Source organism: Tyto alba, unplaced genomic scaffold (genome assembly GCF_018691265.1).
Source record: "Tyto alba isolate M040663 unplaced genomic scaffold, T.alba_DEE_v4.0 Super-Scaffold_7, whole genome shotgun sequence".
NCBI lineage: Eukaryota > Metazoa > Chordata > Aves > Strigiformes > Tytonidae > Tyto > Tyto alba.
Window position 1 is genome coordinate 7,722,276 of NW_024881328.1, and position 8,603 is coordinate 7,730,878.

Sequence of the window (8,603 nt, forward strand, 5' to 3'; positions counted from 1 at the left end):
ATTCTAGCAAAATGAGACAAGATCAGCTCAGAGCTGAAGTCTCCCAACAGTATTTCATCTAATAATGGCTATCAAAAACCTGATGCATTTCAACTCTGGAAAAACATCACTTCAGCTATGGAAACTCTTACCAAGAAATATATTTTTGTTTCCATTTTACCAGCAGTTTCAGATGGATTGATCAGCTATACTCCAAAAAATTTCACCTTACTAGCTCTAATGACTTCTTTGGATAAGTTATCAGATTCCCAGTCCTTACCCAGAGCTCTTCTGCACAGACACTGCTGTGGTGCAAGGCTGATGCCCATAACAGTTAGCAGAATATTTCATTTGAGTTAGTGACTGGATTGCACTTTATATGCTTTAGCAGCACTTTGCAATGCATGTCCTGTCATTTTGGTTTACTCGGAATATTACTTTTTATTTCTACAGTGGTGTCTCTCTGAGCCATGCAAGTGACAGAAGTTAACATATTTTACATCTTGCCTCTGCTTTGATTTCAAGGATTTTATAACCCATTTGAAAGCTGTGCTGGCTACTGTCAGTGGCAGATGTCCCATGGGCAACTGAGTGCCAGGCAACCCTGCCTGCTTGAACCCGGTTCTCTGCTCTCACCTTTGAATCCTCTTTCTTGGAAAGTGCATAGATAAACTGACTTCCACATAAACTTTCTCTTTATTTAAACCTCACAGTTGCATTTTTTCTTTTAAAAACAATATTCTTATGAACAATGTTCACATTAATACAAAATACTTTAAAGTATTAGAAAATGTAATGTTTTAAGTGGTATTTAATGCAGCCATTATTGTCCACAGATCTGCATTTATTAGACCCCAACCCTGTGAACACCTGAGGTCATTCCAATCCATTTCATAAGAGCTCCAATTCTGTTTGGTGGAACTGTGTAAAAAAATATATATGCATAGACTGTATATGAAGAATGGATCTATATGTAATACAACCGTGCAAAAAAATTAATGCTGTGGGCATAATATCATGCTTGAAGAACCAAGTTCAGCATTACCTACAGCTTCTAGATCTATTCTGCTGTTGCATGTTTTGAATTTTAATTTAGAAAACATAGAGAAAGATTCAATTTTCTTTCCTGGTATAGTCACATTGATATAAAAGCTTTGCTTCTGCATTATGATAACTATTAAGAGTCTACAAATTGTACAGCAGATTCACAACATCACAGACTATTTGAGAAACCCTCTAGGTTTAAGGTGGGAAGTGAAAGCTATTTTTCAGTACAAGTTCTGCTGAAAGCACACAGAAAAAAAAATATATATATATGTATTAATTCAGCAGCTCCAATGATTCAGTCTGTAGCACTTGCATATCTGAATTCAACATGAACCACCTATTCAACTAGGCTATACTCTATTCCCACCCACTGCCCAAAAATGCATAAACACAATTATGTGACAAATCAGCAGATGCCAGAATGACAATGAATAGGAAGGCTGAGAAGTTTCCTTTTTTAAAAAAAATCCTTCCCTCAATTTCAGTGTGTTTTGAGGAAGACAAAGACAACTAACTGCTCATGCAATAAGGAAAAACTGATAGACAAGTGTCTTAAGGTAAGACTGTTCATTTCATGCTTTATTAGCACAATCCTATTATATATTTTCCTCCCTTCATTCTAATTAACAGAATTGCAATATAACAGAGCCATCCTGAAGGCCTCATAGTTAAAAGCTGTAACATCTATTACAAAGTATTTTTAGTTGTACACAATTTTGGCTAGGGAATTAAAAAACAGCTTAGACAGAAAACTGTCAGGTTATCTTGAAAAGAAACAGAAAAGAGATTGAGGTCTACAATTTGAAGATGATCTGGCAGTGTTGAGTTACAGGTCACAAACATTGCCTTAATTTGAAATGTTAACCCCCTCCCACAAAACTCTCGTATCTGAACACTGCAGTACTTCATTTCTTCGTATGCAGGGTATGTACAGCTTGTACACAGACTTAAAGATATCAATTTTGCACCTAGGTGTATTTATAGTTAGTATTTGTGTGTGCATGCCCCCACTGACAGTGGTTTCTGCAAGGGGCAGTAGTGGGGGAGAGCTCAGGGTAACCTCGCTGTCTGCCAGCTCGAGAAGAGTTCTCTCTAAATCCAAAAGAGGTCACCCAGCCCAGTGTATGAAAAAGAGAAACTGCTGTCCTTTGGGCATTAGCAGCCCTCAGCTTGGGTCTAGAGCACCCGGATAAGTCCTCCCATAGTCAGATCCCAAGAGACAGCCCCTCCAAAGCAGCTCTTACCACACCCAGGGACCTGTCCCAGCTATGTCTCATCTCACTCCCATCAACTGGCCATCACTCCCCAGGGATGACCCTTAGCACCTGCGTGTTTTCGTATGCACCAGGACACATGGTTTTTCTCCCTGTGCCCTTAGGGACACAGATGCATATACAAATTCCACTTCTCAGCTAACAGAGCCCTCATTTAAGTTAAAATCATAGAAAGAGTGTTTGGCTGAGAAGGACCAGGGCTCCTGCACTAACATAACAAGAAGGTGCTGCTTAAACACATGTATGACTCAGCTGGCCCCACAACCAAGCTAGAAGGTGACTAGTCTGTTAGACCCAAACAGCACTGCAGGAGTGAAGAGCCCCCTGCACCTGGGCAGAATGCAGGTGATGTTTCTAGATCTAACTCTGGAAATAAAGCTCTCAGGATCACCACCTTGTCTGATGTTCAAGACAAGATTGTGATCCACTCTTCCTAAACACCCATGCACCATTTAAGAAGCCCGTAACATCTCCTGGTCACTGCAGCAATCTACTTCAGAGTTCTATCTATATTAAAGCACTACGATTTCCATCCAAACTATTTGGGAGTGATGAGAAATTAAAACAAGAAACATTTATTTAACAGCAACTGCCTTAACTCCAGTCATACCACTCTTCCAAAAAAAATAACCCATGTGGATAGTACAGATATTTCCAAAAAATTATGAGCCTCATACACAGACATTCTCTGAATGAAAATAAGAGTCTGCTTCAGAAGGGTGGACTTTTAATGCTTAGCAAAGCAAAACTTATTTTGCATGAACCTGATATTTACTTTTTATGAAGACTACACTGAGCTAAGAGAGGCAGTTAACATGGATTGGATGGAGAAATGATCACAGTGTTGCCTCAGGAAAGCGTGGCAAGATTTTGAATTGAATACAAGTAGATCATTAGATGAGCAGCTCCTGCCTTTTGCCTCATTCTAGGCTGGTATGTAGATGAAGTTGCATTTTCTGGAGTGTATAACGGACAACAAAATTAAATACATCTTGCTCTTTTCTGTACAAGTACATTTCATATAGGTAAAAACAACCCTGAACTCTCTAGACAGCAGGGGAGAGGTGAGGTGGTATCTCTAGCCCATAATTTGTTATGCTGATTTTGGAGCCATAAAAGATGGGAAGAGAGGTCTAAAGGAGATTGTTTGTTTTTCCAAAACAACTAATGGATAAGATGATATTAACAACTTTTTAAAGCCTTCAACCTTCACTTATCAAAATCGTACGGATTTTTTTTTTGTGATTGACTTCAATAATAGAGGATTATAACTTAAGAAATGTCATATTTTGGCCCTGTAACTTTTGTGGGGGTGTGATGAGTTGAAGAGCAGTTTGCCCACCCTTTTCCATTAATTTCACAGTCTAAACCACTTTTGTTTCTTTTAACTGTAACACTCCTCTTATATATTTATATCCACATTGCACTTTTATTAAAAATTAAAGTTTAAGTTTATATTAAAAGGTTGCTTTTCTTATGACACAATATATGCATACCATACCATAAAATGTCAACGCCCAAACATTCTTATCGGCAACATCAAAAGATTTACTGGGGAAAATTACCCTGAGAAACACACTCATGAACACAGCAACTTAAGCAACTGGTGTGGTTCCTGTGTGATAATCAGTCCAAGGATCACTTTATCCAGCTGTACACACTCACAAATCAGTGTATTTGCATAATGTGTAGGATATGAGGACTAACAAATTAAGGTAAATCAGTGCCTGAACTAGTGGAATCATCTGTAAAATCCAACTGGTTTCCTTTAGAGTGTGCTGAGAACACTGAGGCAAGTAATTTTCAAGTAATACTCTAGGAACAGGGAGAAGGGCAGTGACACAGTGAGACTACAGAAGAATTGCAATGATGAAGCAGGTCCATCACACATCACATTTCTTGCACATAACCTATTTGCTATTTTCAGGTGTTTGTTATCTCACCATCAATGAATCAATGGAATTACAAGCTTATTAGGCACAGTCAGGCTTGGATTATTGCACATAGTAAGACAAAATATGAGGGGTTTTAATACTGAAAAAATGTTGTGCTTGTTTAATTTTTAAACACCTACTACCACCAGAGCACAAATCCTATTATCAGCTTTTTAAGTTATTACCTCAAGGTCATCTTCAACAGTATTTACCATTATGTTACCAGTTTCAATAAACTGTCTTTAGAAGGGTTTTATATATTTATCAATTTTAAGTTTGCACTTTAAATCAGTCAAGTAACTTGATTTTTTATGCAAACTGGAGAAAAATGTATGAATTAATTTCAGTAGAGATGAAAATTACTCACCAGTATCTCTATTCAGAGAAGCAGTGTAATCTATTGTGGTAGCATTGGCAGCAGGACAAGACTTGCAATGCATCAGAGGAAGGAAAGGAACTCGGCTTGCCCATGAGGGATAGCAAAGCCAAGTTAAGTTGTCAGACTACTTTTCCATCCCACAAGAGGTTGAGGATGACAGCATTCCTTTTGTTTATTATTCAGTCAGCACTCTTTGGTGCCTGGTCCTGTATAAGAGAGGAAGGACAAACAAAGAAACCAGTAAAAATTAAAATTAAAGTAGCCACAGCAGATCTAATCCAGACCATTATGAAGTATACAAGTAATGTTTCAGAATTTGGGCATCTTTCACGGTGGCTTCAGGTTGGTATGCTCTCTTGCCTCCTAATCAATATTCAACAAACAAGAGGTGGCCTTCCTCTCTCAGGAACTAATGAGTGGTTAATGACCCTAATCTGGTGTATAACAGATTGTTAATACTGGTACAAGAAAAGCCCTAGTGAGAACAGGAGGGCAAAAAAGTCATTTACTTTAAACTGGTCACAAGCTGCACTTCTCTCAGAAAAGTTATGATAGTTATTTGTTATGCAGCTCTGCCTTATACAAGCAGAAAAAAAAAATAAAGGATTGTGATATTTTTAATATTACATTTATGAAGATGATTACCCAGCTGCTGTTTAATTTCCATCTGTGTTCTGCTGCATTTATACCATTAGTGCCACACTGTGGTTAGACAGACAGGCTGATATTTTAGAGAAAAAAAGTGTGGCTGACAATTACCATTTAACTTTGTGAAGTAGCAACAAATGGGCTTTTCTATATACTGCTATCTATAAATTATAATGACTGCTTTCTTTTAGATGGCTTTTCAAAATCAAGCAAGAAACAGAGACACTCATGCAAAACCCAGCAGTTCTCTGCTACAGTGAAAGAAGTTGCCTCCACGGTAAATTTGCAAAGCTTCAGCTTAGACTAAATAAAGTCCCTTCCAGCAGGCAGTACACAATATTTTTTTATTAGGAAGATATTTCAGTACATCTAATATTCATTTGCTTCCTTTTTTAAAAAAAAAAATCTTATTTTTATATAATTCTACATTTATGCACCATAGAACCGGTCTTCATCTGTCTGTTACCCTATCCCAATAATACGCTACTGCTTTCCACATAGCAAATTAAATTGTGTGTTCCAGTCAGTCATAAAACAGGGTTTTACAGGATGTAAATGTGCTCTCAGTGTGCTTTGGAAAGGATGAGGAACCCTGTGGCTATCTTGAACGACTGTCTAGCATCCTGGGTCCTGAACAGGGCAGAAATTCACTGCTAGAAAATTCTTAGGATGTCTCCAGATGATGTCCTATTTCCTCAATGAAAAGCAAAATAGGGTCTACAACCCAACTGCAAAGAAGCTCCTCCCTTTTCTCCTGCATCTCTTGAGTGTCCTGTCCAAGGCTCCTGAACTGATTCTGTAGGCTCTGTTAATGGAAACCCTAAAGGGCTTTAGGACCAGCAAGTCTTTCTCAGAGAGCTACCTGGGATTAAAAGTGTCACTAGGTACCTGAAGGGATGTAACCTGTGGAGCAGAGCTCACACACAACCAGTACTTCCACTCCCTTGAGCCTTCTTCATGGGCCTGTGGGAGGTCCCCTCATCCCAGCTAACCACCCTTTCCTCATCAGACAAGCACAGCACTGTGCTCACAGCTCATGTTCTCAGTAACCTGACTCTCAGATATACTCTGACAGTTCCTACTGTTTCCTTAGGCCAACACACTTAAAGTTTTATATCCCTTATGATCCTGGATATCGATTTGGAGAGACTACAGTTGATCCAGGTTGTTTTGACCCAGGTAGGAGGTATTTCCCTACTGATGCACCATTTTACCATTGCCTCACTCCCTGTGAAAACCTTTCTATAGCTGCCTTTGATTTTCACTCTGTTTCTGCTGCAGGGCAATGTGATACAGGTAACCCCCAAAGCAGAGAACATGTTTTGGGTTGTTTACTGTTGGTTTCTGTTGTTTTTTTAATGCTACATATTATTACCTATTTTTGACAACTGGCTAGACAAACTTCACCAAAGGTATTATTACAGCATTTCTTGAAGAGAAGCAAAAATCAGCACCTTTGCTGTTACTCTTTTCCTTTACAAATAAGTGCACCAGGCTGAATTTTCTAGAATGAGCCTCAGATGTTTTCAGACTGTCCTTTAACCCCTACCCCTTCAGCCTGAAAACAAGCTGATCCTTTTCTCCCACATGTGACACCTTTGATTGGGAATTTTCCTCTTCATAGCTGGCTCTTCACACCTAGAAGAACTATGAATGGTTAAAAAGGTGCACAAGCCTTATTTTCTGAAAAGCGGAGGAAAATTGAGGGGTTTTTTCTTTTTATTTTATTTCTTGATCTCTGTTTCTTGATTTCTTCTTTTATAAAAGGAAAACCACTTGCTTCTCCTACTGGGCATTAGCTTTCAGAGATGCTGACCATTCACATGTGCTATTGATTACAACATTAGTTTGGGGTATTCCTTGGATATAAAACCCAGGCCTATTACCTGCATGCATAGGTTCTAAAAATACACTGTTCCAAACATAGACTTTGTGCTGTCTTAGGCAACTGTCCATAAATCTCTTAAAGCACTAAAACTCAAGGACTTGAGCTCATCAAGAAACAGTTATCTTTAGCCATATATCAAGCCAGCTTTCCAGATGAGACAAATATGCAATTACTTATACAACTAATAGAGATCCACATTCTGTCCCAATTCATCGTGGTAAATTCATCACAGTAAATTCAGAGTAACTACACTGTTTTCAAATACTTAGGCAAAGTGTGTGTGGTCAGACACCACTAATGAGAACAGGATTGATTGCTGGCTTGTTCCCATTCTGTTTGGACGCTCTGGAATCCTCCTTCTATGGAAAAATAGAGCAATATAGATTTAAGAGTATTTATTTATTGCATCACCGGTTAAAAAGCCACAAAATCATACAACTCAGAGAAGAAAAGAGAAACCACAGGGAATACCAGGAACCTGACTTGTACTTTCACCTTTGAAAGTCTCCTCTTCAGTTAATTAAAGGCTGTATTACCCTGAACTGAAAATCAACTATTCTCATGGGTTTCAAATGCATAGTACTTTGTTCCTTCCTAAGAAATATAATTTTTCCTGAGATAATTTCCTTCTTCTCAAAGACAGAGAAATAATGTAGCAGCAAATCTGTCTTAGAAGTAATAACTTACCCATCATATTGGAATAGTATTTAAGTGACAACAAGGCAATCAACAAAAGAGCGACATTATTTGCTCAGTCAATCTCTTTTAGAGTGCTAAAACAATTCAAAGCCCGGGCCATTAAAATACCTTGGAAAGAAGGGAGGAAGAAACCATGGGAAAAAGAAGCACGGCAATATAAAATATTCAGAGTACTTACACATGACAGAGTTTCAGAGACATTGGCCGCAAAAAAGGAAAACAATTGCAGGGTTTGAAAACTAGAGCTGGGCAATTCAATGATTGCTAGTCATCAACCATGCCTCACACACATCATTTATTCAATCAGAATCCTTCCTTCATCCTCCTCAACAGAAACAATAAAAAACTACTCTATGCAGTTAAGCCTCAATCTGTATATCTGAGGAAGACAGGAATCAGATAAATTCATTTTAAGGAGGAAATTCTTCTTCTAATTTTCCTCATAGGTAGCAGTTTTCCAGCTCTCCACAGCGTCCTACTGTGTGATTCTCAATCACAGTTATTGCAGCAGCACTCACATGGAAATAGTGGCAATAATAGCTGGGTTCAGGGGCCTCTTCTGCCAAACGAAACCGAAAAGCATTGAGTATTGATGACCCTGGAGGTCATCATCTAACTGGGAGGGAAAAGTGGGAGTTATTGTTATCATATGTATCACGAAATACATTATTAAAATACAAGGAAAAGCTTTTCTTCAATATATATTTTTTCATATATTTTTATCATTCCTATTAGCATGGCATGTAAAAGCTCTT

General features: G+C 38.3%; 1 protein-coding gene across 1 annotated transcript in view; it reads right to left on the reverse strand.

Moving 5' to 3' along the window:
* Nucleotides 1-4,734, reverse strand: part of THSD7B (thrombospondin type 1 domain containing 7B) — a 370,445-nt gene extending 365,711 nt beyond the window's left edge. The window contains exon 1 of the mRNA XM_042808460.1: nucleotides 4,602-4,734. The gene's annotated coding sequence lies outside the window, so the exon portion shown is untranslated. The remainder of the gene's footprint in view (nucleotides 1-4,601) is intronic.
* Between the last annotated feature and the right edge of the window lie 3,869 nt (nucleotides 4,735-8,603).